Source organism: Athene noctua, chromosome 5, assembly GCF_965140245.1.
Source record: "Athene noctua chromosome 5, bAthNoc1.hap1.1, whole genome shotgun sequence".
In the NCBI taxonomy this organism is placed as follows: Eukaryota; Metazoa; Chordata; class Aves; order Strigiformes; family Strigidae; genus Athene; species Athene noctua.
Window position 1 is genome coordinate 17,384,284 of NC_134041.1, and position 26,944 is coordinate 17,411,227.

The 26,944-nt window shown below is 41.1% G+C and overlaps 1 long non-coding RNA gene across 2 annotated transcripts in view; it reads left to right on the forward strand.

Annotated features, from left to right (window-relative positions):
* Positions 1-230: 230 nt before the first annotated feature.
* Positions 231-26,944, forward strand: part of LOC141961343 (uncharacterized) — a 30,900-nt gene continuing 4,186 nt past the window's right edge. The window contains exons 1-3 of one of the 2 annotated variants that reach the window (XR_012633759.1): positions 231-432; positions 21,435-21,667; positions 22,300-22,413. This is a non-coding gene — a long non-coding RNA (uncharacterized LOC141961343). The remainder of the gene's footprint in view (positions 433-21,434; positions 21,668-22,299; positions 22,414-26,944) is intronic. The other variant, XR_012633758.1, reaches the window with a different exon arrangement.

Below are 26,944 nucleotides of genomic sequence, written 5' to 3' on the forward strand. Positions count from 1 at the left end.
TAATATATGACATATGGCACCAGCTCTACAAAATATTACTGGTTGGCTGACAGCCCTGCTTCTGTCTGTTGCTTGCAAATTAATACTGTAAGTCTGTGTGGGTAAATAGGTTGTCATCACCAGTGCCCGTGGTCACTGTAGGCTGCACCTATGAGCCGAAGGACTCTGCATCTGTACTTTCCTCTAGAGGGATTTATGTATTAAGCTGCTGGTGCTGAACCCATGTCAGTGTCTGAGCAGCCCTGCCTGGGGGGGAACTACTGCCACTGTGTTTTCAGGTGTCTGAGGAGCTCTGGGACAGCACAGGAGGACGGGGCACTGCCAGCTGCTGCAAGAGAGCTGCCACGGCAGCCGGCTGTGCTCTCTCTGAGCTGGAGCCTGCCACGGCGTCAGCAGGGCAAGCAGTGAGAAACAGGCTGTACCAGCCTGAAGGTATAGTGGCAAGAGGCATTTCTTGATATATTGTTTCTTATTAAGAATCATTGATTATTGATTTAGCCAGTTACAGGATTTTTTAACTCATTTTACTTGTATATGAACGTGAACAAAATGCAGATGGAGGGATGCCTAGCGTGTCTTGGGAACAAGTAGAAGTCTGCTCTTCTCAGGTGTCTGCAAATCTCAGATAGGGCTGGGGTTTTTTTCACTTCAGGGTTGCATTTTCCTCATCTGTTGCAGGGAGTACAATTGCCCACACTTTTCCTGGATCATTGCAGCATTCAGACAGCTCATTGGGTCTCCCTGCTCACCTTAAAATATCTTCAGCTAGGGAAAGTTAAGGCCAGCCTTAATTTCTCTATTCTACAGGAGTTGTATGCATGTGTGCCTGTGGTATGTGTGTGATGAGCCATGGGTCATTAACTGGCCACTACTGGTTTGGCTATGAAGGATAACAAAAACTTCCAGAGAACTTAAATGTGCTATGGGGCAGAGAGGGAGTGAGAGTGGCCAGTGAGGCGTTCTACCTATATGCAACCCACAAGCTTTGCTGTTAAGTAATGAGAGGGGAAAAAAGCATGACATTTAAAAAAAAAAAAAAAAAAAAAAAAGTAGATCCTGGAATCCATGTGGCAAAAAATAGGGCAGTTGGGTTATTAGTAGCTGATGAGAATATGAGAAGAATAATTATTTTATAGTCCTATTAATGAAATTGTACAGCAGCTCAAAAGAAAAAAGAAAGAAAAGTCACCAAAGAGAGCCCAGTGAGTTACTTCAGGGAAAAAATAACTTCTATTATATGAATAGAAATATCAGCTTGTTAGCTTAGCGGAGAGCTCTGGACACTTATGGAAATTCAAAACATTTCTATATATCCCAGTCCAGGATGGAATTAAAGTGTTGTAAAGCTTCCCTGGAAGCCAACATTTATCTAATATGTAAGAATATTTAGATTTCATTTTGAAATGGTTGTTAAAGGCTATCCTTTGGCTGCACTCTATCCTTCATTCTAACTTTTTTTTTTTTGAGTTGCTGAACTCAAGATTTTTATGCTAAGGAAAATGTACTTTCAGAACGAGAAATGCCTGAATGACCAGTTACAGCATGTACTAACGCTGAGAGAATCCATTGAATCTGCTCTCCTCCTCCAATTTACTTGCTGTTTTTCCAATCATGCCTTGCATTAATGTTCTACACTTAGCTAAACTGTGTGTGCTACGTTTTAGATCTATTTTTGTTTTGTCTAAAAAATTTCCAAATTGGCATTAAGTATTCAAGATGTAATCTCTGTAGCAGGAAACTAGTTATCAGATTCATATAAAATAACTGGGCAATAGAAATGACTCTGAGCAGAACGCATTTTTTTTTTCTTAGAATTAATTTAGATGACATTTAATGCCTGTGAAAGGTGCTGGGTTGCAACATCAGAGAACTGAAGCTACTATTTAACCACAGAACGGTTACAGGATGGGAGATGGCTTTACAAGATTCCCCATGAGAGTTGACAAAATATTTGTCTCAGGTTTGGTGCCTTTCATCTAGCTGGAACAACCAAGCTTTCATGTGTCAGTAACAGTCACTCTCAGGTTGTTAGCTTTCGCCTGGCTGATGGAGAGAGCCTTTCAGTAAAAAGGAGAGAATTTTGCTTTTGTGTTTACTGGTTAACATTTATAATATGCTTAACCCTAAAAAACTAGATTTACTACAGCTGAGTTGGCACTTTGCTGTAAGGGACAGTCCTGGGTCAGAAATTCAAAGCACAAGGTGTGTCCATGCTGTCCCTGCCCTGTGCCACAAAGGCAGGTAGAGCTGGAAGGGAAGGAAGAGGCACCCCAGTGCCTGCTCTGCCTCCACCCTTGCAATGCCCCTGGGCACGGTGCTGCTGTGCTCCGACCCCTTCGGAGGGACTCTCAGCTCTGAGGTTTGCATCTTTTGCTTTCTGTTGCTGCTTGTTTTTCAGAAGAAAGATGAGAGTGGCAGGCTGTAAGATGCCATTACTGGAGCTATGCCAGGTTCAGGGTCCAGTTTTCATGTTTTCCCTTTTTTTCCTGGCATTTCGATAATAGTTATCTCTGAAAGTCATGTATGGTCTGCATTGTTCTCAGGTCTCAGTAGTCAGCTTCCTATTAGACACGTACAGACAATATCATGTGTGCTAACTGGTAGTCTTGACAGCCACAGGAGACACTGAAAAGCATTTTTCATTATACATGTTAACCTTCAGTTTATATTTGCTGCTTAGTTAAATTAATATGTTTGGTGTTGATGGTTTTTACTGACTTCATGAGGAGGAGAGATGGGTAGCCTCAGGGTAGTTTTTACTAATTTCTCTCAGAGGGAGAGACTTTCACAGTACTGCCTGCCTTCCCACAAGCTCATCAGGAAAAGAAAATCACCCTTTCCATGTTTCGCGTGTGCCTGGTGTCACAGGTGAAGGGCAGCTTGCCCACATGGGACACCCAGCAAGCTGTCCACCACAGCTCTGCTACTCTCATGGCAGGGCTGGCAGAAATACATCCACGACTGAAGAGATCAATAGGCTTGTTACTGTAATGCAAAGTCAACTTAGGGACGAGCCCACTAGGAACCAGTTAAAAGTTTTTTTCCTCTGAAGCTACATTCTTCTCCTGGTTGTGGTATGTTGGACAGAGGCTGCATTCCCTCGCACTGGAATTTCCTGTATTAGCACTGCACAGGAGTGGATTTATTTTGTAGTCCTTGAGATTTCCAAGCTTCATGGATTTCACAGCCTTTATGCGCCATGAAACAACGATCTGGCTTCTACTGAGGCATTACAGAAGGGATGAGCATCTGCTGACTTGTTGGTCTTCCAAAGATTGATGCCCTCCAAGACCAGAGGTGACCCAGTCTGAGATTATCTCACTGAAGATTGAGGTATTAGTAACATGGCTCTCATACAGCTCACACATGCTTTTTGCACTGATTTTTGGGGCTAAACCGTCTTTGTTGTCAATTTGCACCGTAATGTACTGCTGAGGGAGGTTATGTTGCTTTTGTTGTAGCAGGAATATGGTGGTTACAATCTGTAAAACACTAACTGGAGTAGAGCACAGGCATCCTGCTTCAACACCTCCCACCCTGAACAAGTCTGTCATTCTCTGGGCTTGTGGGCTCAGTACCATAAAGGCAATGTTATAGGTTCGTTTTGTGTTGAGGGCTTTTTAGAGAGGCCTGTGAACTCTTTCTCTTTTATCAGACTCACCTGACTCCAGCCCATCTGTGGTATTCCCACTTCTTAACTTGATCAAAACTGCATTTCAGATATCCAAACCCCAAATTTACAGCTTCATTGAAATGGAGACAGGTTGTGTAAGACTTTCTGCATAGAAATGTGTAATATATTATACTATATTGAGTTTTGTGGAAGAGTGGAAAATATCTGTTTGGTTTTGGAAATACATTATAGTTTTGTTTAGATGCCAAGTTTATCAATGTTCTACTAATGTCTTCCTGATCTGCAAGTTTTTGAAATTAAATCATTAGACTGTTGCAAATTTTCAAATTATCTATCTAAGAAATTGAGTTAGGTCTCAGACCTTTGCAGGAGATGGAGTGGCAGCTATGACACTGTGAAACAGGTTTCCCGAAATTGCCCCAGCCTATCTCTTCACCCCCTCTCCTTTATGCACTTCCCCACCTTTAACTGCTCTTACTGAGCCAGTTTGCAGGGGCTCTGAGCGACTGGTGAAGTGGACTGAAATGCTCAATTTTCCCAATATTTGTACTTTATGACTAAGCTACATTCCTGGTTGAGGATTTTTTAAAATCTAAGTAAGAATACTTTCCACCTTAATTGCATGCTAATTAACATTTTGCTTTGTGGAGGATTAATATTATATGAAGTGTAGCCCTACCCCAGCCACCTCTCTCCTATACCAGCATCCCAGAAAACCATTTTCTTTTTTCCCAAGGTGACTGTTGTGCTTCCCAGCAGGGCAAAACAAATTTTCAGACTTGTCACAGAGCTCCACAAATAGCCAGTCAAACCTCCCTCACCCAAACCTTCCTGACAGAGACTGTCTTTTATATCTTTACATTCTTTTTTATTAAATTTGCCTCAGTAATCAATATGTCCCAAATCTGTGGAGTGTCTTAGGTGGAAAATTTCATCATTAAAGGAACACTGCCATCATGTCTCTGCTACAGCTCTTGCTTGCCTGTGCAAGAGGATGTCAGAGCACTGGCTGGTCTCATCTCTCCCAAGCACTAATTTAATTTGCAAAATGCTGTGGTTTTTTTCTAAAGTGTGTGAACTTTCCTTACTCTGTGTTCTTGAAACATGAATTAATGCTCTGTTTTCATCTCTATGGCCTCAGTATGTATCCTGCCTTTGCACACAAGCCTTCAAAGCTGTGTGGCAAGGATGGTATGGAATCTAATCACCGTTAAAGCAATGAACTTAAATTTTCTGAGTCCCAGTAATTAGAAGTTTGCAGCAGTCCTTGCCAGTGACACCCTTATTGGTGCTCAGCTAATGGCCAAGACACCACACTTGGGTGGATGTGTCTCGAAGCACTAACTTGATCCCTGAAAACTAACTGAAGGTAACGGACAGCAGTAGGAAACTGCTGAACCATGGTGCACCCTTCCCTACAAATACAGCGTGAGGCCATGCACTGTGTGCTCGGGCAGTGTGCTGGTGACGTCCTGCTACATAAATCCAGACAGAACCATGGTAAAGTTTATAATTTTAATTGAATTCTTAGTTTTTCCCCTCCAAACTTCATTCTTATAATTGATATTTGAAACCATCTGGCCTTTAAATCAAGAGTTACTATTGCTCCTTGCAGTATCCAGGCTGAGCTCCAGTTTGAACTACCTGTGTAAAATTCCCCTTGTTCTATAATTCCAGCTGAACAGTTTCAGTCACTTGTTGTGAGCCGTATTGCCATACAGTGGGCTGCACATTGCTGAGAAGCTTCAGTCTAGAGGTAGTTGCACTTCAGTGCCAAGGGAAATAATAACTGGATGGATGGAAAGCGTCTGGGATTGATGTGGTTTAAAGGTGCTGTTCATGCAAGCTATTATCAAGGAAGGAGTTAGGGAAGAGATTCACTCTTAAAGCGCAGGTGCTCTCATGCTTTCTCTGACAGATGTGTTCCAATAGTGTTTTGAATTCTGCTTAAAATTTGAAAGAGCTAAACCTTCAGGCTCTTCTCTCCCTTTCTTAAATTCATTTCCCTGTTTAGATGAAAAAGAAACATTTTGCAACTTGCTTTAAACTTTCTTCAAAAGAACTGCTGGAAAAGGAACATTCATGTGAAGCACATAAGCTGTAAACGAATGTTAAGCACAGCAGAAGGAGTGATTTTAAATGTGCTAATGGACAGACATTAGACTGTAGGAATTTACCTAAGAGAGAACTGAGGATGTGGGGGGACTGCCAGGTGGGGATAAAACCCCAATGAATGAGCCAAATGATAGAAAAGTGTTACCAGAGTAAACAGCTGTACATACGAAACAAATACCAAAATGGGGAAATAGGGCCAGCAAAGATAATGAAAGATAGAGAACATTTCAGTTAAGTAATTGGTTCAGGAGCATGTACACACAGCTCGTACTGAAAATGCAAGCTCTTAGGGTGGATCTCTCTCTTTTTCTCTCTCCCCTTCTCATATGGGCATTTTTCCCCTGGCTAATGACAATAGTTTAACAGAATTAAAGGCATTAATGGGCAAAGCTCCCTCCATCTAAATGCGCAACAGACTTTTTTGCAGTGCTCTGTCAGATGTTTTCAGGTGTGTACTTGCCTCAAAATTTCTGACAAACCATTTTTCTCAAATAGTTTTTGATTAATTTTGTTAGGCCTCCTGGCTGGTGGTTAGTTTCTCTGGCTGTATGGAAGTAGCAAAGCAAGTGGGTTGAGGTTTGCATGATTTGTGAATATGAAGGGGAAAAAAAGGAGCAGTCTAAAAAAAAAAAAAAAAAATACCCCACAGGAAAGAAATAATGGGCAATATGTTTCCTTTTGAACTTTTTCAAATCAACCTCTGGAAAAGGTGTCATAAAGCCCCCAGAAATGAGTAACAGCACAGGGACAAAGAAAACTCTGTTACAGATGTCCCTGCAAGTCTATGAGCAAATTGTTTTTTTCTAAATAACTCCAGAACATTACATGGCCTTAACAAGTTTCCCAGGACAGGAACTCCTAGTTTATTACTTGCTCACATTGTCATCAGAAATTAATTTTGTCCCTGAAAGACAAATTGGCTGGTAGCTTATGAAGTTAAATGGAAAGAACAAGTGAGCATCTGTTTCTTCTGCATTTTGTCTCCTTGGTGTCTTACATATAAATGAATCAGAGTGTTCAAACTTAAATTAAGATCTTTGGCTAGATAAACAGTTAAAACTGGTTCCCATAGCTACCTCTCACACATAGCTGTGATTGCATTATAATCCCCTAGTAATCAGGTCTAAATGAAAGAAAGATGATAAGGGTGCTATTTTCAGTTTTCAGTACTGATTTTTATTAGCTCTCAATCAGATCAGGACTGCTTTGCCTTTCATCACATTGTGGCAGTGTTTGTAGAATCATTAGAGTAATAAAGTGTAAATCTTACTGAGGTGCATTTTTCTTGAGGTGTTTTATATAACGAAAACTCTGAAGATTACATTGGCGGGTACAGGAAAGATTTGTTTCTGCAACTAAAGTGAGGATGTAATGTATGCTATATTCATTTATTCTTTGCCCAAGCGAATACCTAATGAATTACCTTGCCGAGGTAAAACAAAAAATAAAAATATCCAAAGAATCAGCCTGTCTGAACATGGTCCTAATATACTGTATATTGCAAGTACTGAGTTTAGTCGTTTTTTTAATTTGCCTTATTATCTTGTATCATATCTCTCCCTGTGCATTACCATGCACAAATGAATTACAGGCAAAACCACAAGCACTGCTATTACCAGCCTGCTGTTTTTAGTAAACTAGTGCAGCCCAATAAAACATCATGTTGCAGCAATATATAAGTATTTATTGTAGAGTAAATTTCAGCTAAACAAAAGCACACAGGGAGGCCTGATCCTGCTCGTAGAAGAGGCAGTGGCAAAGCTTGAGTTTGGCTCATATATCATTTGTATCTCACCTGCACCCTTGATTTGCAGGATCCTTTGAGGAAAATTTTACTTAATAGCTTTGCTTCTAAAAGGTTCCTGATTGCCAAATTTAGAAGAGACTTCACCCAACCTTCAGAGGTGTTCCTGGGTGTTTCTGCAGGCAGAGCTATCCTTTAGCACAGAAATTGCCTTGTGTAGTGTTGCAAGATTGTTCACAGAGTTTGCAGGTGTGCCCCACATTTGCAATTAACTCCCAGTTTAATACTGGAGTGATTTTACTTTCCCATAGACTTTTTTTTTTTTTTTAAATATCTGGTGAATGTTACAATGTATATATACTATAGCATAGCTATGAAAATGCCTCCCCATTTTAAATATTAGAATTTTATGTATTCTGTATTTAAATGAGGAGTAAACTGTCCCAGTAATTCAGTGTTAGATATTTACAGTGATCCACACAACCACAGGAGTATTAGTTAGCAACAGAAATTAGTCAAAAAGTTGAAAAAGAAAAAGCAAACAAACAACTTTCTGGTTTTCTGTTTGATTTTAATGTACTTGATGTAGGAACTGTGCCTGACATTAACAAGTTAACTTTCTGTTCTATAAAAGATAAATCTGTTCATCCATCAAATAGTGGTGTTTGCATAGCTAGTAAAGTCTAAGATACTGTCTGATGTTAGGACATGGAATACTTTAGGACAGGGACCATTTAATGTATACAAATTTACACCTGAGATTACTAGATATCGATATTCACATCAGGCAAAAAAAGAATCAACCAGTTCACATGATGTTATAGATAAGCAAACAAAATTTATGTGTCATATTTTAATCTATTAAGACTTATAAGATGCAGAGAGGTTCTCAGTCTAAAATGATTAATTTACTACTAGTATTTTAAACTACAAAAAGCTCAAATTCAAATGCTGTTTCAAGGCAAATAGGCAAAGAGTATTTTCGTCAGAAGGGTTTTGTGTGTGTGTATTTGTATGTTGACACGCAAATGTAATATGTCTGGAAGATGTTGCTATGTCTAATGACACAAAAGAGAGTAAATTGTAGAGCCTGATTATCAACAGATAACAAGACATACTGTATATAAATAAATGCTCAGCATCAAAACCCATTATTGGATTAGCTATATAATCATGTTTCAGGCTGTAAGTCTGTGCTGACAAATGAACACTTTTCATTTGGCTCAAGGTCCTCATCAGCAACGGAACTAATTTTACATTCTCACCCATTAAGTGAATAAGATGTGGAAAAAGCTGTCTGCTTTTTGAAGTGTAAATTTGCTGCTACAGGCTGTGCAGACCAAAGCTCTTTTGAAGCAGTGAAATGAGATCATCTCTAGGGACATGTGAACCTGACAAAGTTTAGGTCATTTCTGTGGAAGGTATGGCAGGGGGGAGCCATTTGGATATGGTTTCAGGATTGACTTATATGGGGCAATTTGGAAGATGCTGAACTTTACAAGCTTTTTGTTCAAATTTGTGAGAGAACTTGAACTGGAAGCACAGATGCAAGCTTTCAGCCCTCAGAAAGAAACCTCCATAAACATCTGAACTGGATACTTGGCCAGCACAGTTTGGGAGTGCTAAGCAGGCTGTGTGCTGAGCCTCTCCTGCTCAGCAGAACTTAACCAAGTTCTTTTTAGGGGCTGGATACCTCACCTGCTTTCTCCTACACGCACGCGCGCACACACACACACACACACACACACACGAACTAACTTGGATCTCTTTCTGGAAAAGGCACTGGAGGTGGAGGAACTAAACCATCACATCTCATTTCCCACCCCTGAGAAGGCTCCCAGGAAAGAGGAAAATCACAGCTCTGTATCTCATCTGGCTGCCAGCCCCATAAATTGCAGCATGGCACCAGATTTCACTTGCCCTGTGACAGCGCCTGACTGCAGGGGTGCATGTCCTGGCTGTGCCTGTGGGAGAGAGGCATGCTGGGCATGGAGGGCAGCATGGACAGAAGGGGAAGGAGAGAGAACTCAGAGGGCTCAGTAAGGATCCCCTTGATCAGCTAATATAAGGGGCAGAGATTATAATAATCTCTAGGCCTTCTGTGCTAGGCAGCAGTGTTGTGATGCACCACAGTTCAAGCAAGGGTGATGAAGATGATGCTGACACCATCTTAGAAGTGTCTCATGAAAATAATTTAACTTTTTAGACTTCCAGACACACAAAGCAGTGTTTAACCACTGTTTAGGATCATGAAAAAGTATCCTCAGGCTGTGTTGAGCATCTAACCACAATGTTTTTCATTTGCAAACCAACCAAAAACTAGGATAGACTTTGATTGTTCATTTGTTAATTTGATTTCACCCCCTTCCCTTCGTTTGCTCACTGGAACATGCTTGTATGGCTTAGGCTTTTGGTCTTCCTTGGAAAATGTGCAGTTGTTTCATCCACCACTTCCTGATGTCTTGTAGCCCACCAGTGGTCCATGGACCACAAGCTAAGAAACACTGTGAAAATCCTATATAGTGCTGTGTGGGTATAATGAAACCAAAGAAAATTGCTGGAAGCCCATCCTGGCATGTTTGCATGAAAATATACATCCTTGATATGCTGCTGTGTTAACTGGGCTAGTTAAATTTTAGTTCAAGCACCTTGAGCATATGGTTTTGAAATTGTTTTTCTAAGTGTAATGGCTAGCAAAGAGTAAAGATGTTTGTCAAGCACTTGTATAAAGTGACAACAGGTTTTTTAAAATATCCTCTAGGCTAACAACGGCACTGCTTTCTCCAACAGCGTTTTTAACCAGATATATTAATATTGTGTAGGAACATCTGACCAGCAGAAACGTAGGTGGGCAACATCTGTGGAGTCTTTACTAAAAAATGAACTGAAATAAGGGCAGCTGAAAGAGAGATTTTGCATTCTCTTCCCTGAGCTCAGCTTTCCATCTTTGCTAATGCTGATGTTATGCCCACAAGCAGGCTTAGTTGTCTACTTGCCTGAGCACACAAAGTTTTTGGCCCTTGGAGCAGCCCCTCTGCAGTCAGCATCGATTATTCAGGACCTCCTCTTCACTTTCCTCATCAAAATAAAGCTGTTAATAATACTTCTCTACCTCACTGGCACGTTATGAAAGTTAATTAATTAATTGATGTCTGCAAAAGACTTTGAAAGTATAAAATGGTGTGGAAGTTCTAAGCGCTGTGTTGTGAAGGTCTCCCTTTCCCCAGCTTAAGGCAGAATGAGTTAAAGTTAGCCAAAGGGGATAAGAGAAACAAGAGAGACTTTATGAGTGTATCAGGGGAAAAGGAAATACTAGAGAGAAAATAGACCCATTAGCAAATGAGGAAGGAGATGAAGTTAATTATGATTTTAAAATGGATGAGCAATAGAACTGCTTTTTTTTAAAGAAAAAAATCAGTCTTTAACAAAAATAATAGGGACTGACAATTAGGAAGAAGCGAAGGCCCTGTGAAAACAGGTGTTTGATTAAAAAGTGAGGGGGAGAAAACTTGTAAAACATGAATATATGTAAATGAACAAGTGTAGATGAAACTCGTCTTAAGAGCAATGTGAAACTAATGCATTTTTCCAAATATTTACAAGTACTCTGGAAAAACCATGGCAGATGGGGAAAAGTCGTATCAGAAAAGAAAAAGCAACAACAGCCACAAAAAGCTAATGTTATTAAACAATGCTAGTGGTTAACTGGCCGGTAATCATCTGTACTAAATGTGAGAAACACAACTGGAGTGAGCAGGCAAGCATCACATCTGTTGGGTTATGAAGCCATGCTCCACAAATGAGGTTTTGTTATAGAGTAACAAAATACAGCAATGAGAATGCCAATACATGTTGGGTCAGATCCAGAGTTGCTGCTCTGCCTCTTTACACCAGCAGGTCTATTTGTAACATCAGAACTTGAGTAAATCATTTGACAAAAATACCTTGCAAACTTGTGTCTGAGAAAAGAAATCCAAATTGGCTTTGATAGGAAGGGTGTCATTTGGGCTGGAAATGGCAGTATGAGGCCACATAGAAAGTGATCTGAAGACAAAAATTAAAATAGAGTCTGGTTGTAAATATGTTATGATTATTTCAGTATAAAGAATGCTTAAGACATAATTATAAAAAGAAAAACAAGTTACTGTGTGAGCAGCAGAACTAGGGCACCCTGGTTCCCGGTGTGTTTAGATTCTGTGGTTGGGGATTCTCTGGTGTCTAATAGGTTTCCTCTGTGGCAGCTCCTCTGAAGTGGGGGTGGGCTGACACCTTGATGGGGCATTGGCAGGGAAGCACTTTGTGATACCTGTGATAGCCCTGTGTGTCTGAGACCTCCACGACCTCCAAATGCAACTGGGGTCAAAATGGCCAACCTCTCCAAAAGTTATGAGGAGGACAGGACTTGGAAAGGGTGATCACAGTTCCCACATCCATTTATTGGGAACTCAGATTTAAAAATCTTGCAAAAGGGTAAATTCTGAGTGAAAACTGGAATGTCACAAATGAATAAAATGCTCTGAATTTTGAGACTCTGTCCCTCTCTCTTGTTTGTAAAACTCTGTGTCTAAACAGATGGACTGCATACAGATAATAGCTGTAATGATCTTATTTTCATACCTACTTCTTAGCTACTATTTTAGAAGCTCCCCCGCCTCCCGCCAAAAGGATAAAGTATTTTTCCAAGAGCTATTTGTTTCCTTTTAGTGCAAACAATTAAGGAAATGGGGAGTTTCTATACTGATTATTTTGAGATATATTATTTTTCAAAATCACTGTTCTGAGTCTCAGACTGTCAAACGTGTACACCCAGCTATGATCAATAGAATTGTTTCTTGCAGAGAATGGTGCATACAGAACTTCAGGCAGGTTAAATTTGCCTCAAGCAGGGAGGGGATCAAAGCTAACTTACAGTTTATGTTATTCAACCTTCAGTATAAAGCTAGATCTGTAGAACCTGCTGAGTATTAGGGCTATGTCTCCATTGTTGTACTGGGTACTGAAAAGTGAGGACAAGGGCACTATTTATTGTCTGTAATCAAGAAATATCACTGAGTTACATGGGGCATCCAGTAGCTTCTTATATGAGGACAAAGGGATGCAATTCTTTCTAAGGACATGGGAATAATGTTATGGTGCTCCCTTTTCGTGTCCAATCACTGTTCCTCTTTACTCATTAATACCAGAATTTTTAAAAGCTTCTAATCCTATTAGATTTCACATTTAAAAAAATGTGTCCTACATGGTTTCACACCAGTGGAGAGGTCACAGCACACATGGACTGAGAAGCAGAAATCCCCTTAAACAGCAGGAACTGTGTAAGTAACACCTTGAATATGGTTCTGAGAAAAGTGACTTAGCAGTTTTCATAGCTGTAAAACTGGCTCACAGATGCATGGAAATCTATGTAGAAATATACTGCCCTGTTTACCATCAGGATTACAAAGCCCAGAATGGAAAATGTACAAGGAGTGATATGAAAACGCAGCCAGCATATGTTTTATAAGAGCAGCAAGGCTCAGAGAGCCCAGCTCCCACCTGTAACCACTCCTCTTCCAATGGCTCCAACACAGTTATGTTTGGAGTGGCAGCTTTACAGTGGGGAGGATTAGTGCACCCACAGAGCCCTCCTCATCCTCTCCTCCCTTTGGGTCACATATCTGGGGAGCATCCATGCACCTTCGCCTGCTGCCAGACTAGCGTTGAGCATGAGGTTGTGGGTTTGCACATCCCAATTCCTTCTGTGTTCCTTAAGGTCCTGGTTCTCCCTTCCCCTGGTTTCCCTTGCAGATTTGCTTATTTCTTAATAGTGCAATGTAGTATATTGTGCGTTCACTGGGAGCCTAAAAAAGCAAGACAGATTTTATCATTTGGACTATAGATATCTAATGCCCATTATGGGCTGACTAAATTTAGTAGAGTGGCAATTCACCAGACTACTAAATTTAGTTAGGCCATCCGGTCATATCATTTTACTTAGCTTAATATTGGATATCATAAGATAGGGCCTATCAAACAGTATGGCTCCAGCTACCCTAGCTGCAGATTATATTATCATTATAGCTTTTCAAAACATTCATGCTGACTTTTTTAAAACCTTGACATTTTTTGGTTTGTATATGTTGTTACAAGTTTGTAAAGATGCTCAAAATTCATTGAGTTTTCACTGTAAATATCCCTGTTTAAAAAAAATAAAACCAAAAACAAACCACCCACAAAAACAACTCTTGCTGTTTTCATTTTAAGGAAAAACTTTGACTTTCCCTGTTTAACTTCAATTAGAATAGGATGAATTCTATCATCAAAGCTAGGTAGACAAGGTGGAGTCCAACTTGGAGAAAAATTTTGCAATGTTTTTCATTGTCTTCATGCATTTCTAGTTGCCATTGAATCTCAGTTCTGTTCCAGACAGAAAAAAAAGCTTTATGAGAATCCAGACAACCTGGACTGTGACAGCAAGAAGGAGTTCTTAGTGCTGTAAATTCAAACTTGTCTTGTGCACAGTAAACGGGAAAGAGATCTTGGTAAGGATCCCATGCACAACAGCTGGAGTTATGGTGATGGGATCAAATGTGACTAACAATGACATGTACAAACTCATCAGCCCTGCTACAATTATTCCTTAGTATATGGAAAGAAAATTGCAGTAGCAATGTTCTGGGAGCCTGTAAACTTAATCTTTTTTGGTAGACCTTAAAAGGGAGCCAATGTCTCTCCATCCTGAGTCAATCATTTGCTATCCAAGTAAACTAAACTGAGATCATCTAGATGCTGGTCTTCGTTTCTAATGAGCTTTCACAGTAAAACAGGAAATAATAATCTTGAAAGGGGAAAAAAATGGTCAAAAATCAGTCAGAGAACATTTAAAGGTTTGTTCTGAACAAGCAGAGCTAAGAAAAAGGCCTGAGAAAAGTGTGTCCTGGGATCACTCACAGTTAAAGCACTGATTAATTAAGCAGAGGGTCATTCTTCAGAAAGACTCAAGGGCAGTTTTGGCCCTGGGGCTGTAATTTGGACACTTCTGGAGTTCTAGATACACTGAGCTATTCTGTGCCCAGCCTGTGAATATGTGCATTCTTCTGGCTGAACAATGGCATCTTTATTCAAATAGGAGCAACTAAGTAAGTGGCTGTCTCCTAATATGGGTGGTATTTCTTCCTGCTCTGCCTCAATCTCTGCTGCTTTCCCGTTGCCTTATCAGTGCTTTGTAGCACAACTTACAAAATGAAATCTATTCATAATACTAAAAACCTCCCCCTTTTGCAGACACAGGGAAAAAAAGCCCCAAACGCTTACATATCCTCCAATTCTATGGCAGGGTGTTTACTTTTTTAAATGCAATTCTGCTTATCTGACACTGGTTTGGAAATTAATAAAATGGTGCCTGGCTTTTATTGTTTTGACTATGGGAAGGAAATTAATCCACAACTATTACAAGTGTTTGATCCAAACGAGCAGAGATAAAACTATGGTTTCAAGAAATGTCATTCCCTTTTTGTCAGGTGTCCTAGTGCACCTGACATGTCTGATTTATTCCTCCCATGTTTAGCAGCAACACTGTCCAGGTAGATGATGCCCATTCATCTTGCGTTGTGTAGGTATTTCTTCAGGGTGGCTTTATTTATTATGCCTTAACTACTGTTTCTTCTTACTCACTAGGTTTAGCTCTGCCAGAGGTTAGAAAAGAGGTTGTTTGTCTGAGGAGACAAGGGTGTGGTGAAAATACTAGTGGTGCCAGCCAAGTGAACTAAAACACTATCTGAATTACAAAGCAGGCTGGAAAATAAAATTTAACTGACAGAAGATCTGGACCTCACCTGTGCTGAGAGACAGAGAGAAAAGGAGTCTTAAGATCTGGTCATGTACAGCTCCTTTGGAGGTAGGTCTGGAGAAGGGGGCTGTGCCCCCTCAAATCCACTCAGCAGCTCACAGCAGTAGAGTGGGATTTATAGCGATACTGTATGGGGAAAACTAATGTCACTGTTTATGCAATGTTGCTTGATATTGGTAATAGTTAACTTGGTGAGAGCAGGGTCACTGTAAAACTGTACTGCAGAAATCTGTGACTTCGCTTACCATGAGGAGTGGTCTGTGGCACCATGCACACACCAGACCTGTCCCAAAACCCACTACAACTAACCGACAGCTGCTGGAATCACAGGGGTTGGTGCGGCGGGACAGACATATTACTTGTTTCCACCAGAGTCCAGGCACCTTCCAGCTTCCAAATAGCACCTCCTGAAATACTTCTGAACGTCCTAGATCTGCACAGACACCCAAAGACACTGTACAGAGCACTGATTCGGTATTTCGTACAACGGCAATGTAATACAAAATAGACCATCCTCAGAGTGGTGACCGGCTTCCTCTTCCTCTGTGAGAGCCCAGGCACGCATGTAGGCAGCTGCTGTCCCTCCACCCAGCAGCTTTCACTCCTCCCCACCACCCCGCGAGCACCCAGCAGCCATGCTGGAGGTGCCCCCATCCCAGCTGCTGGGGCAGCCTGGCAAGGGTGGCCCTAGGTGGAGGCAGGAGTTTTCACAAACCATGTGACTATCACCTAAAGCTCCGCTGACACACCTGGCAGCTTCTGGGACGGGGACAAAATGAGAGCGAAAAAGACTGCCATTATTCTTAGTGGCTGGCTGTTGGGTCCCTCTGACCTGCTAAGCAGTGCGTACTGTGGGAGAGGGTACTGAGTGGATCTGCCTCCCCTTGCCTGTGTGGGGAAGGAAGCCAGGAGCAGAGCCCTGAAGGAGTCTGGAGAACAGAAGTTTTGCATTAGCGATGAGCCAGAGTCAGTTACTTGTATTTAAACAATACCAAGCTCTGGGGAAATTCAGATGTAGACCTGAAATACATGGCTTGGCAAAAGACTGTTGTTACTGTCACATGTCTGACCTCTTGAAAATAACATTAATTCAAAAGTTAAACGTGTTCAGCTGACAGTGATGGAGTATTTGTGTTAAGGAGGAGATTTTTCAAAGGCACAAAATCAACTTAGCGGTGTGTTACAATTGCCTCATTGACGTCCTACAGAAGGCCTGAGTGCAGCAGGTTTTGGGGGGCTTTCAGCTGCAGTAAGGTTTCATTGCACTGAGGGGGGTGAGGGGTGAGCCCCCACTAAAAGAGCTGTGTTTCTGAAGATTCATGACCTTTCTGGACACTTTAAATACAATTACTTAGGAAATTATTTCTCCTGGTTTAGTTTCCAAGTAGGCAGTTAGACCTGGCAACCACAGACACAGATCTTATAACTGGCTTTGATGCGAGAAAGCAACATTGCCATAATTCTGGAGATATCCCTTTCTTTTCTGAACTACATTGGCAGCTCATGATACCAGCATGTCAAAATGACATTCACTCTATATTACACAGAGCGTATAAAAGCTTGTGTTTACATTTTGTCTCCTTTGCCCTTTTCAATTTTGCTTTATTTTTTTATAGTTTTGTAACTTAAGCAGTACATATTTGGGGATGTTTTTTTCCATGCCTTGTCTAGCTTTATGGCTTGTTCTGGCTGAGGCATCCTCACATGATTTGATTTTACAAGAAATATAGGCTGGCCCATATGTATGTAATTGTTCCACAGTGAACCAATCTGTCTGGAGCACTGGGGGAAGATACACATTAATACTTTTTTTTGGTGCTATTTACAAACTAAATTGCTGGATCTACAAATGATGCAAAATATTAGGAACTGCAACAATAAGGCTTGTGCTAGTTAGCAGGAAGCATAAAAGTATGGTGGAGCCAGAGAAACACTCATCAGAGTAATATTTTCATCAGAAACAGAATGTATTGTAACCAGGGGAGATAAGCATGAGTAGGCAAGACTGACTATGCTTAGAGCCAACATGCAGCAGCAGCTACAGATCACACATTGCTGAGTGAAATCTGAAAAAGCGAAGCCTGGTTCTGCCACCAGGAAGAGCCCCTCCCTGCTCTGAGTAGGTGTGGAGCAGGGGACAGGTAGTGTGGACTGCCAAAGTGTGCCAAAATGCTTCTGTGCTGAAAGCACTGAGCAGCCCATGACACTAGCCAGGAGGAGAGGCTGAGCCGTGCCCAGACGCTGGAGACCTGCCACTCGGTCCTTATGCTGGTGGCAAGTGGCCCCCTGACACCAAATAGTTTAAGGAAGCAGCACAAATCCAAGCGGATTGAGAGCAGGGATCCATCATGGAGGAGCTGGTTACCCTTTGCCCACAAAGAAGCGCGAGAGGACTTTGGTGTTCCCAAGTCAGAGAGCGGTGAGAAAACAGGCAAGAATTGATGCAGAGGTAGAGTAGCAAACCTTGCTTAACAGAGGGTGCATTGCAGTGGTATCAGCAATGTGGAGTCAGTGCTGCAAGTGCCGCATACTAGGACTTATTTAAAGAGGCTATTGTAAAAGTCTTCGAGCCAGTTAATTACCAGTTTTTGTTATGTCAGGAACTCCTTGAGTTAAAGCAGAAAGAAACTATTCATGAATATGTTCCAGTTCTGTAGTTTAATGGGACAATTTTTAAAAAAAAAAAAAAAGAAAGAAAGAGAGAGAAACTGATAAAATGATTTAGTTCGTGGAAGGATTGAAAACCCTCACAAAAAAAGCTGAAATTACATATTGTGCCCCATCTACTCTTGCATAAGCCATTGAAATTGCTGGAGACTTAATTGGACTAATCGTCCATTACAGTTATGCATGAGCCTTAGGGAGCACACAGGGTGCATACGGGCCAAAGCACCAGCCTATGAAAGAGAGAGAAATTATCCAATAGCATTTTTAAAAAAGTAGATGTCCAGGTATGAAAAGCCAAGAGGCTTGGCTTGCATTTAAAAAGTATTAAGAGCAAGTGAGGAATTTCATTTAATTTATTCACCAAGTGGACTTGAAGGGGTGTGAAAAAAGGACAGAAGTGACTTTAGGCAAGTGAGAGCTTTCAATGGAAAACAAAAATCTATAGAGGACATTAATGTAGACTCATACCCTTCCTGCTTACATGGGTTTTTTCCTGCACACCTCCCTGTTTGCTGTGAAGTTACTGATGGGCCATGGTTATTGCAAGCAGATTCAGGCCTAGAAATTCCACCTGATCAGAACAAAAATCATATTGCATACTGTGTATCGAATTAAACCACAGATATTGGAGTAAATGGCAGTTTAGTGCCTGTCTCATACTATCAGTATTCTTCAGACATTTACTTTGCTGCCTTCCACTGTTCAGATCACCCTGAAAATCACCAACACATTTACTGAATTGAGGTTTAAAAGCAACTCAGAAACAGAAACAAATCACAGTTCTTAGCTCTGCTGAAGGCTAGAAGAATACTGTTGCCAAGGGGGTGCTTCCTGCGTGCGTCTGAGTACCTCCAAAATGACCTGTCATGTATACATGTGTCCTAGTTTCTTTTTTTACAAAGGGACTTTGTTAGGAATTAAACCTACCTCTTGGGAGAAAAAATTAGTCCAGCATACCAGAATACCCATTTTCCTAATTCTTACCATGCCACAGACTGAAATCCCAGTTCTGCTCATATATTAGGAAGCATCTTGGAGAAAGCTTTTATGATTTTGTACCTATAAACACAATAATCTCTCAGGATATAGAGACAGTGCAGAGGATATCAAACACAGTCTGTTCGATCTTTTCCCTTTGTATTACTTGCATCTTCTCATCCCTGGTAAACTTCTCTGTGCTTGGCTTTTCAGAACTCCCGTGATGCTCTATGCCAAACACCTTAGGTGATGATACTACTGTAATGTAGGGCTGACCAGCCCTACCAAGCTGTAGAGGTTGCCAGCCTCTCAATGTGCCCTGTTCCCAGGGCTGGTTTCCCATTTGGCTGGTTTTCCCACTCTCTGGGTCCGAGAGTCCTTCTGCTGCATGAACTCCAGGGAGTTCAAGACATGAGGCTTTTGCTGTGTTGTTCTTTAAAGTGCTAGCTTGGCCTTACTAATGTATTTTCAATGGTTGGGATTAGCAGAGTTTGTAAGAACATATCAGACCTGTTGGGTTTACAAGTCCACTCACCACCTCCACCCTCTTACATATATTTTAAAATAGCTAATTAGGAGATAATGCCAGTGGAACCAAATACTGTCACAAGATAACGATCTCACACCGCTATAGAAATTGTAAGTGGAAATGTTTATTTTCAAAGGGAAGAAACACTGATCATGTGCCTAATCCTATAATTCTTAAACAAGTAAAATTCCTGTAGATTTCAGTAGAGCCTGAGGTGACAACATCCTATTACTGTGGTAGTATTTCTGGATACCAAACGGCCGTAAGTGATGCAGTCATTTTCTCCAAATGATACTGGTGCAGTATTGGAACAGATGTTTCCCTTACCTTTATTAGCTTGTTGTATCTCCTAACTTGGAGGACAAATTCTGCATGTGCTTCATTGCACCAGCTTAGATGATTTTTTTTTTTTTAAGATGTGCTTTAGGAAGCAGTGAGCTGTGGTTTGGATGAAATTATGCTTGTTTTTAACTTACTGACAGTTCATAATGGTGATACACAAGTCTGTGTTGCTAGTGCAGGCTCCCTTTGGTACAGTAAGGATCGTCTCTGTTTAAATCAAAGATGGTTTTTCCTCTGTCCTTCAGGAATTTTGGAAACAAGGTTTGTCTTAAATTCACCTTTCAGGAATAAACCACCTTATATTTCCAGTGAGGTGAAGGAGTACACACGGGCAACAGGTACAAGTTCATTAGCTGCTCTGGCATAACTGCCCCTGTGCTGCTCTTCCCCAGTAGTAGATGCAAGACAATTTGGGGCAGCTTTACCTCTCTCTCAGGCTTTGTCCTTGTGTCTGTATTCCCACTAGCGGTGCTGGTAGGGGCTGCGCTCTGCAAATTCTCCCCCAGATCACCTGCCAGGGACTGTTAATGGGATGGGTACATTCGCCTTTACTGCCTCCCCCCAGGGAAGCCTTCTTTCTACCGCAGCTCTGGCCTCACTTTAGATACAGGGTTGTCTTACAGACAGGTGAATACTGCAGTGGAAATTGGAGGCAGATGCAGAGCTGCTTTCAGAGAAAAGCCTGTCAATGAAAGCATGAAGGTTTATCCTAGTCAGAATTCACTTGCACAAGTCATTAGTCCTTCACCATGGAAGGTGGCCAGTGGGTTTTAGAAATTACTGCTGCTTTCATGATTAATGAAGATTCACCCTTCCATTGGATCATCTCTAACCTGCTTTAATTGTTCTGATTTTTATTTTTTACCCTGTTCGCCAGTTCATGTCTAAATACAAGAAGATGTTTATATTGCATACATTCAGCTTTAATTGGCCCTTAAAAGAAGGTGTTGATTAGAATCTTCTCAACATCAACAGCTCGCTCGCACAACATTCTCTAATTACTGTTTATTAATTTAGTTCAAGTGGCATAGTTGAAAGCCTTGCTCAGATGGGAGAAGTAAATTGTCACTGGTATTGAATATGTAAATTATGTGCCATGTAAGTTTCCATGAAGAATGTTTAAAGTTAAATGCTACGTACATAAAGCCTTCTAGTTTCATCTAACCCAGCCATATGACAGTTTTGCAAAAAGTGTCATGAAAATTTACCAGCCCTGGCAAAAAACCTACTTGCCTATCCTTTACTTTTTTCTATTAACATAATCATGGCGATAATAATAATTTATTTGCCAGTCAAAAAAAAAAAAAAAATCATTCATGCTGGCTGGCTGGAAATTTGCAAGGCTGCCAATTGAATCTGAACTACATGTTGCTGTAGTATAGACATTCAGCAGCCTGGATTTGTTGCCCTAGTGCAGTAACCCTTCCTTCTCTTTAATTAGCTTATAAAGTCAGAATTTCTTAAACAAAGTACTCATTAAACATTGCCTGGTTACATTACTTTAAAATGCAATTAAAAGTTTTAAGAGTGCTGCGGAGTTTGTGTGCAATTGTCAGCGTCCGTGTCACTCACTATCAATTTCCACCCACTCACACAGATCAGAGGCCTCCCATTAAATATAGATGGCACTTCATAGCTCTTGTATATAGACTAGGCATAAAACAATGCACTGATGAGGACAACCTGACTGCATCTTATACTGCAAGGAATAAGAGAGGAATGGAGGGGAAGATATTCTCGAGGAAGGAGGACCCAGGAGTCTGCGATGTCTTTCCACCTCTGCAGTTGTCCCTCTGCGACCCTTTGCGTGGGAGCAGCTGCGCGTTGCTGGTGAGTGTGCTGCTTCTAAGTCTTCCCAGACAAAGCTGCATGGGAATGCCATGCAGTTATTGTATTATGCATCTGAAACAATGAGACCAGACATCGTGTTAAAAAAGAAGGAAAAATAATGAATGCCTGAATGCTGCCTGGGCCTTCACCCAGTCCTCACACTCTTGCTGGCTGCTGTTATCGTGAATGGCACTAATCAATTCCAGGAAATCTCTACACCAAGCATTATGTCACATGCGATTACATCATTCCCTCTAACCTTTAGGGCTTCCTGTTGACATCTTTGGAGCTCTTCTACTACCAACTGGTATTAGAAGAAAAGCCAAATGGTATTTTTAGTAATTTCTGCCTGCCAAAAGGAATCCAAATGTTTTCATTTTGCAGCTTTCACCTGCTGGATCTCATCTTTACTCCTTAAAACAAGCAAACCTTTGTGGGTCTGCTCGGGGTCTCCCCAGGTGTTTCCATAAAGGATGGTGGGACTGTGTGAGGGGTTTAAGACAGAAATGGCTAATGCCTCTGCAAAGTTTATTTATTCTTAATATCTACCAGATTGCTAATACAGCCTGTCAGTTGTGTAACTTCTGTTATAACTTCCAGCCCAGGACCCCATTTCTCTGTTTCTTTCTGAGTTCTTTCCTAGGTGATGCTGCTTCCCAGAGTGGGCTATGTTTCACCTCGTGCTTGATTTCCAAGCGTCATCTCATAAGGCATTCCCCTCTCTCCTTGCAGGGCCATCCTTACAGGTATGTAGGAGCCATTTCTCTCTTGGAACAGGCAGTGATACCCCATCAGCTTCTCCTTGCAACCCCCGCTTTTCCAGCTGCTCAGCTGAAAGAAGCAGAGCTCAAAGTCTTTCCAGATCTAACTTGAAAGATTATTCCTTTTTGAAACCACTATGTTTCTTGGTTTGCATGGTTTTTTATTATTGTTATTAGTCTGGTTTATAGCTTCCTTTCATTCTAATGGTTTGATTTTTGTGGCTGTTTCTGTGTTTGTTCACTGCTGCAGTAGGTATCAACAACATGATTAAATTCCAGCTCTGACTGTTGCAACATAAGCACTCTGCCTTCATTATCCACGGTGCCTAAAACTATTTGATCTCTAATAAGTTCACCTGCAAGTGTGTCTCATTTGCATGATGAGTCTAACTGGTGCAGCCTGGTTGCATATTGGTCTGTGATTTCAGTTTCTCTTCGATCAGATGCATCACACAGAAGGAACTATTAGAATTGCCAGCAACTGTGGTTTGTTAATCATGACAGAATACTAGGAGTCCCAGGCAGCCTTACTAGGCTGGAGAAATCCACTGATAAAAGGCATGGGAGAACTTCTCATGGGGGGTCACATGCAAACCAGCACTGTGCTGGGGCTAGTTGGTCTGGTTTGATGGCACAAGGTGTTAAGGTCACATCCAGCTCCTGAGCTGGCTATTCAGTAGCCTCCTTTGGTGAGCTGCACTTCCCACTGCCACCAGCCCCAAGCCCGTGAGGGACCTGTGCCGCCCAGCAAGGACCTCTCCCCTGGCCCATCAGGCTTAGAGCTGGGGGTGTCCTTCAGCATCTCTCAGGGTCTCTGCCTGACTGACCCCAGCTCACATCCATCCTCTCTGGTCCTGCACTTAGACCCAGTTGACATTTATTCTATGGTAGCACCTCCTTGGGCTTTACTGCCCAAAGTGGGCAGAGAGAGAAAACGTGTTTTCTTACACCAAGCTTTTAGGAACCTGCATGTTTTTTTGTGTCTGAAATGGAAGCAGCAGACTTCAAAGCTAAATGTAAGTAGAGAACAGCAGCTCAATAACTGTGAGACTCATAGCAATAGTGCTGAAAATGTGTCAAGCTGCCCGTTTCCTTTCTGGATCAAGCTCAGGATAGACCTGTGAGTTTTTCTGTGTTCAGTATGACTTAAAGGAATGTGATTTGCCCCACTGCAGCACCTCTTACTTCTCTGACTTAAAAATTCATCTTCTTACATTGTAATATGTATTTACCAAATACATGCATTTTCATTTGAGACAATTTTTAATGGAGCTGAATGACCTCTGAGAACATGGAAATCCCTCTCAGATCCAAATGGGTCCTAGACCGAGTTCTCATTTCATACACAAAATCGACTGTTTTCTTTTGTTCTTAGGCTCTCACAGAAACTAAAAAACTAAACCAAGCAGAACCAAAAAAAAGAACTCTGAGGATCTCATCAGCAGTATTTGCTTTGCACATGAACAGTAATTTTTCCCTAGCACATACTTCCAAGAATTTTTAAAAATGTCATTCATACATCATCTGCCCTAGCAGACAATAGTTGTTCCAGAGAAGCTGTTGCTCTCTATTAGGTCAGTGATCAGTGAACTAAACATTTTCTACTTAGGCCTTCATATGATAAAAGCCTAAGAGCTTTGAAGGAGCCATTACAGACTATTGCCCAGAAGAAATATCCATTTGAACATTCAGCAATTATGTACTTCTATAATAGCGTGTAAAAGGAGCTCTGGACCCATTATGGGTTATTGAGTAAATAATGTATTTTTAAAAGTGTCTAAGTAATTTATATGATAGCCTGTATTGGCAGCAAAGAGTGATTGTAGACTAAACATTCTGTCTTTCTTTCTTTTTAAAAATCTCATTTAAATCCCTAAATAGCAATTAAAAAAGAAATCCCTGATGCAGTTTCAGTATTTCTACAGTAGTCAATAGCTAATGGCTCTGTCTTTACTCCACCAAGGCTGCCATTTTGTGCTGAGCCAGTTTCCTCTGCTCTGACTTACTTTTTTTGTCTTGATTGGATAAGACAGGAGGATTCATTATCAAATATAATATAGAAGTGTCCAGAGGCCTCCTGGAGGTCAGACTCACAGTCATCAGACCTACCCATAATCAGGAACAGCCACTAGCCAAAAAAGCCACGAGTCCAGAGAGAGAAGACAGGAAGCTGTCAGTCCCTATTTCAGGGAAAAATTGAGGCTTGGAGAGTGGAAATATGTTGTCTGAGATCATGCAGGGGACAAAGAACCTCTGCCTCCCAAAACCAAGTTTAATTTCCCTGCTTTATGTACGGACCTTCTATGGAAAGGCACAGTCTGAGATCTCACTGCAGTGGATCCTCAGTGCTAATGCAAACAGCTCCTTTATCAGATGCCCGCAATAGTCTTGCTTCAGACCACTGCACTTAGCCCTTTCAAGCATAGAACCTGGTCAAAGCAGATAGGAAAATACTGCAGTTAAAAAAATTTATATTGCAGCAACAATGCACCATGAAACAGATGTGCTGGAAAACAAACTTGTTTTCTTCTCTTAAGTGTGGAGTAAGTTTTTCTTAGTCCTCCCCTTTATTCGTCATACTGCTTTCCCACCATGGCAGTGGTAGTCACCTCTGATAATTTTCTGTCAAAAATTGAAAGAATAAGTTGAAACAGTTGTTTTTTTAAGAAACAGTGGTGTTTGAGCTGCACTAAATTTTGGAGATTATCTTGACATCCCCAAATACCTGTTAAACCAAGCAGCCTGTACTGCCACAGGGACACTACCATACTTATGTATTTATTACATGTACATTAAAATGATGCAATGTGCCTGACTTGAGGGGACAAAAGTAAAACAATTCTGTGCCTATGGTCATGTTCCACCTTAACTCCTTTTGATGGCACCTTCCCTGGCATAATTTAGAGATAAAGTCACTTAATCTGGTGTTCTTGAACCCGTAAGTCCATACCTGTGTTGTAACTAATTTTACCTAACAGTCAGCAGGAAGCAGACATCTGTTAACATGACTGTCAGTTCTGATTTCCTTTTGTAGAGGCTATGAAATGTCTATCCCTGCATATGCATGTTGTGTGCTTCCCATAGCTAGCTATGCTCTTTAGTCACACCTCAAGAACATCACCTTTAGACCTGAATTTGAATACATCCGTATAATTTCTCATTGTTTAAGAAAAGTGGTTTTGATTCAATGAATGAAAATGCATCATTTTGGCTCTCCTCTAGGGGATGACAGAAGACAGGTCTCTGTGGCAAAGCCACTGGCACATGGGAGTCTGTTTTTCATGTGTTTGGAAAGACACAAAGAGGAGAAAAAATACGAGGGTGCCAAAGAGCACATAGTTCAAAAAAACAAAAAAGAAAGGGAGTAACTTAAAGAATAACTTCTAAGGTAGTAGGCAGAAAGATGAAGTAAAAAAAATGGCGACGGACAAGTAACAGACAGAAATAAATGGAGAAGAAACAAGGTGAAAGGCATAAATATATTTAAGTTGTATTTCAGCAAAACATATAATGTCTAAGAAAGCAATCAGTCTCTCTCACTGTTAGACTGTACTTGTCACTTAGGAAAGGACAGTTATCTGTTGGGATAATTGACTGGAGTGATGATGAAGCCTTCATCACTAAAGGATTTCAGTGACAGAGTAGTCAAAAACCTGGGGAATACTGTCAGGTGTTGGACAATCCCTTCCAGCTCTATTTTCTACCACCTCAGCGTCCCAAAGTGTATGTGTGGGAGCCGTAACTCAGTTGTGTGATTATGGAAAACCTGTTCCTGGCACAGTCACCTCCTTCTCAAATTCTGTAAAATCTCACAGAGTAAACAAGGCACGTACTTGGAGAAAGGTGAACATACAGGGGTAAAAAAGGAAAAGGGACTGGTTGATCTGCAGGCAACATTTTCTTCTGAGCTATGGACCCAGTGTCACAACCCTTACATTTTCCTCCTCATACTGAAGAGCCCCATTCTGCAACAAATATATAGTTTGGCTTAGATACAAAACCAAAGCCCTCACAACTTGAGATAAAAGATCCTGGAGTCTTTGTTCCAAGAACAGAGTTATTAATTGCTCCACTGTACTTCAACTCCAAATAATTCTATTCTCTTTCAAAGAAAATTCCCCCTAATTTCAGCCAAAATCATTCTTCACTTCCTTTCCTGGCTTCTCTTGAATGGTGTGTGATGAGAGGACACAGGTATGAAGTGGTCTGGGATTATTCCAGATTGATGACTACGCAAACCACTAGTTACCACTGCAGTACAAAACAAAGTGTAAAACAGTCTTCTAAAAGAAAAATCTGGAGAAGCATCACATCAAGATGAAAGAAACCTTCATTGTCCCATCTTGTTGATTTTTTCAGGCCTAGCCAAGGGGATCTAGAAAGCCCAGTGTGATAATGTCAGTGGTCCTCCCCTGAAGGTAGGAGGCTTGGATTGCTCTAGTACTGCCACAGGAAGGCATGGGCCTTGAAGTGACCCCTCCTTCCCCACGCAAATCTGCCATGTATTCTGCTTTTT